The sequence below is a fragment of the Triticum urartu genome, chromosome 4 (genome assembly GCF_003073215.2).
Source record: "Triticum urartu cultivar G1812 chromosome 4, Tu2.1, whole genome shotgun sequence".
Lineage (NCBI taxonomy): Eukaryota > Viridiplantae > Streptophyta > Magnoliopsida > Poales > Poaceae > Triticum > Triticum urartu.
Window position 1 is genome coordinate 290,521,124 of NC_053025.1, and position 10,172 is coordinate 290,531,295.

Here is a 10,172-nt window from a genome sequence, read left to right on the forward strand (position 1 = left end):
CCACTGCCCTACTAGCTCAACTACCAGGCCCATCGACAAATGCATAGCTCAAACGCGCAGAGATAAATAATGATGGCGTTCAAGAGAGTCCATCACGGATAGGTTAGTTGTCTGGTACCTCACTGCTTGTCATATAGTAGGAGAAACTAATCATATTTCACGTGACTACGTGTGCCCAGTGGACAATATATATAACATGTAGAGTAAAAAATAGATGCAACAAGTGTACAACCTCTTTGGCGAAGCCATGTTGATCTCAGCGTGATTGGGTTGGTCGGTGGGGATGATCCGGCTGACTTGAATGTCGGAGGAGGGGAAGAAGATCTTAGGCATCTTGAGATGGAGCCCGAGGTACTGCTCCGCTGTGATGGAGGGTTTCATCGTTGGAGCAGCTCCGGTGAGTTGTACGACGCCGAGGCTGAAGAGGACAAGAGAGACAACGTTAACCTGAGTGGAATTCTAATAGCATCTCCAATAGATGACGTAAAATACATAACCACAAAGTGCTAGATGTAAAATACATTAACAGCTCATCTCTGAACTTAGCTGTCGAAATGAATTTAACTGTCGAAACTGAATTTAACTGTTGAAACTGAATTTTGCTATCGAAACTGAATTTTACTGTCGAAACTGACTGCACTAGTAGCAGAAAAGCAGTAGCAACAGCGTGTGGGAGAGCCGGGGCAGCTGGTCGTGTAGCAGTTCATCTTCAACCTCACTACACGATGACAAAACTTTGGGGGCAATCAACTGTTGGGAAAGGTTAAGAATCCATGTCATCTTTACTGCCGGCAAAGATTTATCTGCCGAGAAAAATATTATAGGGCATCTTAACTGTCGGCAATGGTTAACCTTGAAGGGCAGTCCATCTGCTTGCATGTTTACAGTCAGACTATCTGCCTTGAAAAGTGAATGACGGCAGAATGTCATTGCCCGTATGCACGTCGGCGAGCCCCAAAACTTACGGCCCAAAAAGCACGCGAGGCCGCGGGAGACGTGAAACGGTAGAAGTTACTAGAAGCACCACGAAGCCCTAATTAATTTCCCCTTCACCGCATCCACTCCTTCCCTCAGCCGCCACTCACCATCCCCAATTCCCCATCTTTCTCGCGCTAGAAGCAGCACCGCCGCCTCCCAGTGCCGCCACCCTGGATCCCCCACGCATGCCGCCGCTCTAGATCCCCACCCATGCCTCCGCCTAGTGCCGTCGCCCCCGCATCCACCACCCATGGCGCCATCTTCGGATCCCCCATCCACGCCGCCGTTGGAGGTCAGCGGCAAGTTCACAAGCGACCTTCGTGAACGGCCTGGCGATCTTGCTTCCGTCCATAGCACACAGTAGACGTTGGCGTCGGCAGGTTCGTTCACCATGGCGGCTGCGCTGGTGGGGTGAGCCTGGCCTTCGATGCGCTCTACCCGCCTTTCAACCCTCGTTGCGTGCTCCCGCCATCACGGGCAGGCCTGTAGGTCTGGCGCCCACCACCTCTCTATTCTTCTGCTTTCCACACCATGTGTCTGTACGCTGCTCCCTCTTCTTCCTTTCTGTTCCTCTATTCTGCTAACTGAATGGTCCAGATAAAGTTTATTATCGAGAGTTTGCTGCATGATAACTATTTTCTACGTACTAAATATGTTCCGTTTTTGTCTCTCTTTCCCTCTTGTTAAAATCATATCCTCACTGCAGCTATAGCTTAATCAATCAAATTCATATGTCCTGTTTAGAATTTCTGCAGCGAAAAAAGCCCTCTTAATTCAAATAATAATTCTAGTTGTTGTTTAGATATTTTGTTGGCAATTCTACATATACATGGAGCCAATAGATGTGATTGAATATGGGCTTTTGTGGGTCTGCTGTTCTTGGTTGTTCAGAAATGCATGGCTCAAGTTTGCTCTGTCTATAAGCTTTGCAATGCTGCATGTTCAGGGAGCCAATAGATGTGACTGAATATAGATGCTAGCTCAAGTTTGCTCTGACTAGAAGCTAGTACTGGCAAATGTCGATGTGGCCAGATGACATTGTGCCAATTGAATTTGAGTCAGCTAGTAGCAATCTAGCATAAATATTTTGCTCTCAAATGCAGTTCTTTAGTTATATTTAATCCCACATGTTGTGCCCTGGTGTGTTTGTGAGATACTGAGATGTCTTGCTACTTTTATTGCGCACGTAAGGTGGCCGGGAGCTTGTAAAACTGCATGTCATATCTGATGTTTGGATATATGATTTTATTGTTTGACCCTCCCTGAAAGTACATGGTCTCATTAAATTATCTACATTTAACATGACAAGTTCCAGAATAAGTGTAATGAATATATTTGATTAGTATAAATAAGACGATATGTTCTAGAATATGAGGTAATGACAGATAACATGCATGCTTCTTAGACTGGCTTGCATATTTCGCTGTTATGAACCTGATATACATCATTCGTAAATGCTTATATCTTGCTATTATGAAAGTTATATGCTTTTTAATGATGTGATGCAGTTGTAGTGGCGTGTAATATGTATTCATTGTAATATTTTCTTAGTTTTGGAGATTGGTTAGTATTTTGTGGTTGATGGTTGTAGCTGGCTTTTTCTCCAAAAATTTACATCTGTACAAATTGACCAGAAGTCCAGAATACACATGCGACATGCCATAAATTCACCTTTTCTCCTAATAGTCTTATACTTAGCACTCCGATCTTTGTAGAAAAACCTTACTGGGTCCAAAGCTGTCCAGATGCATGGTGAATGATGGCTGAGATGTGGTTCACATGAAATGAAAAGAAAATTCTTGTGCTTGCAGGGAGCGGAAGCGGATGTTATTGTGGTCACCGTTAAGAGAGTGCTTTTTTGGCCCACTACCAAAGAAAAATGGTGGGTTCCTACTTGATTAAAACTATCATTTTTGTTCTTTTTTTTCCAGAAAAGGCAAAACCGCTCAAGATTCTGCTCTTCTTCAGAATATTCACAAGTAAATGATTTTCTTGCTTGTATACAAGACATTTCAGCCACTTTCATGGAAGTAACAAAGCTGATCATTTTAATTAGGCTCACAAGCAGCTGAATTGTGTAGGTCGCTCCTCCACTCAGGGGACATGATGCCGTCCCACTGTCCCTTCATTGTGATGCTGCCGTGGACACGCATATTGGGCTGCACTCTTAGGATGGACACCAAGATTGGCTTCCTCTCGCCAGCGCTGGGGCTGTGAGGAGCATGAGGTATTGCGGCCTCATGTTGTTATTGCTAGAGTAATCTTTGTAAATTCTATCTTGACTTTTTGTAAGAAAGGATTGCTATTGCAGTGCAATTGTTCTAGGTGGTGTAGTATCTTGGCACCTTGTTAGGATTAACATGATATGCCATTTATTGTCTCTCTAATGAATACATACTACAGTACTTGCTCTTTCTAGTGTTAGTTTGGGTTTGCAGACCATCTATCCTCATAATCTGTTTACAAGATTGTTGTCTTGAAAAATATGGAATTTTTTTATGTGAAGAAGCATTAATGCATTTTAGGACTCGACGAGTTGTGTGGCCTTTGAAAAAATTGGCCTCCTCGCGTGAATGTGTTGCTTGTTCTTTGTATTTCTGCAAGACGAAGGTTTGGTAACTGATCTGATTGGTATGTCTATGACGTTCTTGTGTCCGTATATTCTTCAGTGGAATAATTGTTGTATTATTCTGACTAGCTCTTACTTTCAGGTGGTTGTCAAAATACACTATGGAACATAAATACTTGTGAGATGTATTAATTAATTAGTTGCTTCTTTTTTCAGGTTATTGTATACTGCTCTTGCACTCACAAGTTTATAGATCTGTGTTTTGTCAGCTAAACGGATCTATTGCTAGAATCTAAGGAAGTTTTTGGACATTTTAATATCTATCTGATGAAGTAGCACTCTAGGATGGATCTGTTTCTAACTGAAACCAGATGTTGTATTTAGTGATGTTGCATTTGTAGGACATATGGCCATCCCATGTAGGAGTATGTATGTATGGATGATGGATTGTTGTCCTTTTGGCTATGAGGTAGTACAGGACTTGTGAACCTACAAATGTATTTCTAATTATGTATGTCGTGATGTAGTATTGGACCTGTGAACCTACAGATGTATAGCTATGTATTGTTGAGATATGTATTGTTGTTATATATACGATACAACCTAATTACTCTACACGTGTGAAGTTCCATGTATACATTGTATTCTAAATTATGGTACAAAATCAAGTGGAGATAAATGACAGGTTGAACTGGAAGGGGATATTTGTGTCGGCACTATACTTAATTAAGGGCACATCCACTGCCAGGAATTCTTCTATCTGCCCTGGATTGTCAGCCTGCCGGCAAAAATCGATGTGCCGGGAATAGTTCTAACTGCCGGCAAAGCTTCAACCATCTAGGGCAGAGGAACTGCTGGGGTTTCTTTTAACTGCCGGGAATGGTCTTTTTCGACAGGACTTTCAAGGGCAGTTTGCAAATGCCGGCAAAAGGCATTCCTGACAGTTTTTCTGCCTCCACTAGCCCGTTTTCCTGGCAAATAAGGTGTCTCCACCCCCTGAGCTGCCAGCCACCACCGGCCAAACCGCCGTCCCCGGCCGCACACAGTCGGCGGTGCGCCGCCCCGCCCGCCCCCCAAACCCCCCCCCCCCGTCGGTCCGCCACCGCCTCGGGCATTCCTCTACCCCCCCCCCCCCCCCCGTGCCGAGCTTTTTCTTTGGCGATCCCCACGCCACCTCCCCACCACCGCCCCTACCCTGAACCCTAAGATAGATAGTGGGGTACCTTTTCGGCGAGCCCCCTCCCTGCTGCGGCTGGTTCTTCCTTAACTCTGGCGAGCCCCCCACCCCCTGAAAATCGACTGACCGAAAATTCGATTCAGTCGACTGAAGTGTAGCTAAATCAAAGCAAGATCGCAAGCAAGAGCAAGAGCGGCAGCGCGAGCAAGAGTAAGAGCAAGAGCAGACCAGGCAGGGGACCGAGAGCAAGAGTAGAGCAACGACACGAGCGAGAGCTAAAGCAGCAGCAGCTCCTACTGATGTGGACGTCACCGTCGATGAAGCGACGCCATGGAGGAAGTGGGCCGGAGACGCCCCCATGGATGGAGCCGCGCCATGTCGGCTCGGGACCGAGCGCCGGCAGCACCGTGAGATCGAATCAAGAAGAAAATGCGGCGATTTGTGTACAACCTCTTTGGTGGCGTCGATTAGGCCTCAACTTCATCTAAGGAAACGATGATGATGCCGCTCTTCCGGTGGTGCAGGTGAAAACAGCGGTGTGGGAATGGAGGTGGCGCAAAAGACGAGGGGAACGTTGGGGCAGCTCCTTGGAGGTGGAGGACGGGGTGGCTGAACCGGCAGGACGACAAGATCGACGACGGATCCTCATTAAGTACGGTGGATGAGGGCCGTCGAGGTGTTGCTTTGGACGACGTCGTCGGGGAAGAGGCTCCAGCTGGGTGGCAGACGAAGGAGTGTGTGGGGCTTCGCAGGTTTTCGCGGCCTTGGTGTACGAATGGGTGGGCTGATGGGATGGGAGTGGGGAACCATGCCTTAAGGACATGCTTGTCCAAAATGTGGGGTAAGTTACGAAAGTACCCCCACCGATTCGAGCTAGGCGGTTCTTTCAGTTCAGGGGTATCACGGGCATTACCCGTGTCGGGATTTTGCAGGAGGTGGGAGTTTTCGCACGCGTTGTAATTTTGGGATAGCAAGGCGCGCGTTGAGATGGAGGGAGTTTTCGGAGCACAACGAGACAAATATATATCTTAAACATTTCGGGGTAACAAGGCGCGGGTTGAAATTTCCGGACAAGCCTAACGTGTACTGTACCAAATAAATTTGCACTTCCGTCGACGAAAAAACAAAAAGAAATCAATTCGCACCACACAAGAGAGTCTAGTCCTGTACCAAATCAATTTGCACTACAAATACCATTCAAAACTTTGGATTCATGTTATGTTCAATTAAAATATTTCTCTACGTGCATAATGCATGCAACCTGCTACTCAAATGAACATTTTAATTCATTCCAAACGTATATACTACCGCTTCAATATGAACTAAATTTGAATTCGTTTCTCTATTTGAATATGATCTACAATAATGATTGTTGTGAAGTCAAACCATTTGAATTTGTTTCTCTATTTTAATAAGATCTACAATCATCATTATTGTCAAGTTAAACCATCATTTGTGTATTATCTTTACAGCACAGCACATGATTACTGTCGAGTTACATATGAACTATGTGTACTATATGAAGTCGAACTCGATTTTTTGAATCCATTTTATGTTGATTTCAAATCACAGTACACTTCAAGCTCTAGCTAGATCTTCATAATCTAAACCATGTCTCTTATGTATAATGTGTTTATCACATAATGTATGGTGCCCTGCCCCCTACGCCTACATATATTTAGATGTGAGTTGCAAACACCACACATTACCACAAATTCAAATAAAATGTGAGATTGTTCGATATATAGTATTATTTGGATTCTTCGATATTTAGTTGTAAGCCGCAAACGCCACACATTATCACAAGTTAAAATAAAATGTGAGATGGTTCGATGTATAGTATGGTTTAGATTATTTGACATTTAGCTGTGAGTTGCAAACGCCATGCATTATCACATTATGGTATAACATGAGCAAAACCACACCACACGTATCACCGCTATATTCATGCATGCATGTGTTTATAACACTATGATCTCCTATTTAAATATATGAATCCACTTTCATATCAAATTATGATCTTTGTTTGTCTCTTATACCCACACAATCCTCTAACCTTTGTAGCTAGCACTAACTTTCTCTCGTGCATGCACACGCCCTCCTCACCCTACCCCTCCCTCAGCATTCTATCCATCGCACACATTCATTTTTTTCTTTAGGTCGTTCTCCCATAGTCTTCACAATTCCTTTCCGACACATACCAATCGATAAACCTCTCCAGCGATGTCTGCCTACAACATACACACGCACCTTCCATCTCCTCCTTTCTGTGTCCATGCTTTGTGTCTCTCATACGGTCCTACACACGTGTAAACTCTCGCCCCTCTTTTCATGGATCTCACAATCGCACACTCCTAACCCTATCTAGCTAGTAGCTCGGCCTCTCGCACCACCTCCTAGCTCCATTCTCTCTGTCTGTCTGTCTCACTGGGCCTTATTTTCCTCTAACAAATGGATGTACACCGACCAATCTCCTGCTATACATATAGCTAGCTAGGTCCTTATAACTCGTTTTCCCCACACGTCGATCGATCTACCTCATTAGTTATGTCTCTCCCTTCCTCCGACGAACAACAATTGATCTACCGATCTAGTTAGGTTTGCTTACCAAACACATGGTTCCCCTTCATCATCCATGTATGTGTCCCGACACATCTATCACGCACAGGCACACACAGAAACACATCCCCATTCTTATTGATAATATTGCAGTTCTACCCTCAGTTTTTCTAGTAGGCCTCTCCCATCATCTTCGAGAAGCAACTCCATCACCCATCCAACACTCTACCCCTCTCCCTCCCTCCCTCCCCTTTCTCTCTCTCTCTCTCTCTCTCGCTGTCCCAACCTATTTCCCGTCCTTCAGTTATGTATGGATGTCGACCGATCTCCCTTAAGACATAGCTGGGTCTCTCCTTCTCAACACATATACGAGTCGTTCTACCTCTCTAGTTAGGCATCTACCTCCCCCCTCCCCCCCACACACACCGATACATCGAGCGCTCTAGTCATGTCTCCCTGCCACACACAAACTTTCCATGTGCCCTATGACGTTCCGATAGGTCAGTTGCCCTATATCTTTGACTTGCACACACACAATTTTGATGGCTCTCCTCATCAATCTCGCACCCACCCACTTGATCCTCTCTTCGACTCTATCGATATCTATGACCCCTCCCTCTCTTTTTGTGGATCGCCCCCTCTATATATGATATAGATAGGCCTCTATTTCACACACATTGCATGTGTCAAATCTTTGTTTGAGATGTCATCGACACATATTCCCACAAATACATTCATGAAATCACCCCCAACAACAAACACTCATGAACGCACACGCCATCTGTCTAGGTTTGTATCTCTCTCACACACACCCAGGTAGGTGGGGGACGTGCATGAAGAGAAGAGGTGCATGCACGGCGCCCGTACTCCCGTCTCTTTCCCAACCACACCCGCGCGGGTACACGGCGGAGCTCATTTCTATACGAAAATGCAGCCCACGTGGTAATTTGACACGTGTACTAGTTGTCCACTTGATGGAGGATCGTCTACCACGGGTGAACAAACAAATTGCGACTTGATGCATTATGTTAAAAAAGAGGCAAACCATGTGGGGCCTACCTTAGAGGCAAGGCTCTATACACTCAAGATGCTCTATACGTATTACTTTTGATGTGTCCAGTCAACTCGTAGAACGAGGAGAAGCATGCTTAGTACGCTGTCTCCCCCGCCCATGGGTGTGGTGGCGACGAGGTGAAGCTTGCTTACTACGCCTTACGCCTGCTCCCTCGCCTACACGCACGGTGGCTCACAGGACGAGGAGAAAATTTTACTACTCCCTCCATTTACTCCTCGTCCCTACCTTCGTTAGAGAGATTATCATATTGTTTGGAATATATGTCCTTTAGTAGATTTCAATATGAACTACTCCACTAGTACATACTCCAAACATATTTTAGAGTGTAGATTTCAATATGTCCTTTTAGTATATAAACATATTTTGGAGTGTAGATTCACTCATTTTGCTCCGTATCTAGTCCATATTGAAACAGATGTAGTAGTAATAGTATGCACTCTCCCTCGCCCCATGACCCTCGCCCACGTGGTGGACGTGCATCAATTCATTAGGTCTCATATAGCCAGAATGATATATACTGCAGTACCATTATTGCTCGACTTCCCGAAGAGGCGAAGAGCCAATCGCAAGGTTAATATTTTGGAGATGCCAAGCGCAAGGTTTATAGGAGAGCAAGTAGTAGTACGTACCAGTGGTACGTACTGTACGAGGAAGAAGGCAACAAGATGTATGTTTTGCGTGATAGTCTCTTCTTACAGGACGTGCTAGACCTAGTGGACCTCATTGTTGCAATGGGACTACTCCCTATCATAGATGGCACGATTCAGAGTGGTGGGAAGCGGGCATAATTCAGAGTTGTTTAGTCTTAAACCCCATGAAGAAGTCCCATCGAAAGGAATAGCCATCCTCTACACATGCTCCTATGTAAAATGAGTAAATGAGACAAAAAGAGAAAGAGACAAAGTAAAAAAAATCACCAGCCTTAGATCCAGCCCTATTGTATCAGTGAATGATATTTCTACGTCGTGATTGACATGGCTATATTATTAACCATGCTACGAAGGTAGAAGCGGATTTTTATTTATTCACGGAGGTAGCAGTGGATGGATATTCAATGAGGAGTGAAATGATGGCTGCTTCCTCGGTCAAACATAGAGAAAGGTGGGCCTCATGATTTCATGGCTTATTGGTCATTATTACTGCCTATACTCTTTGCCCATAAATAATAACCGCGTGGTAGTACAGTAGTGGGCTGTACTTTTAATAACCATGCTCGAAGAGAAGAGGCGCACGCACCCACGCACGTAGTGTACTAGTAGCACTCTTTGCGTCTTTTGCGTCTTCCCCAACCACACACATGACACGGTGGAGCTCATTTCTGTAAGATGATGCAGCCCACATGATAATGTGACGCGTTTAGTGCTTGTTACTCACTTATAAATAATGGAGGGTTGGGAACCACACATGAATGGTGCCACGTCATTTATAAATAAAGTTTTTTTTTCTTCGGCGGCATGTGCGCAATATAAATAGGTTCATATGGAGAGAAAAGGAAATCGCTCGACTATATACATAGCCAGGATGAGCCTACATAGTTGCTTGCTGGGGTTGCTCTCTTCCCACTCTCTCGCACAAAACGACTGTGGCCACATCTCTAACATCCGGGCGGATTATGTCCACCGGGGGAAGGGGTGGATGCTTATTGTAGATGCGGTCGCCGTCGCCGACAGCAAAAACCCACTGTCGGCACGTCCTAATCAGGGGTCCCTACCGTTCTCTCTCACCAAGCCGGTGAGGTTGCCTTCGTCCCTTGCTCATTGCCGCGACGTGGGAAGTTGCCGCCTCCCGCCGCCCTCCTCTAGGTTGAGCTACGT

At 45.2% G+C, this 10,172-nt stretch overlaps 1 long non-coding RNA gene across 2 annotated transcripts; it reads left to right on the plus strand.

Annotated features, from left to right (window-relative positions):
• The first annotated feature begins 1,027 nt into the window (after nucleotides 1-1,027).
• Nucleotides 1,028-4,162, plus strand: LOC125551508. Of its 2 annotated transcripts, XR_007302746.1 has the most exons (4): nucleotides 1,028-1,467; nucleotides 2,790-2,957; nucleotides 3,060-3,205; nucleotides 3,504-4,162. It is a non-coding gene; the product is annotated as an uncharacterized LOC125551508 (long non-coding RNA). The 2 variants fall into 2 exon arrangements; XR_007302745.1 differs by having other exon boundaries at nucleotides 1,029-1,467; nucleotides 3,060-4,162.
• Nucleotides 4,163-10,172: the final 6,010 nt, after the last annotated feature.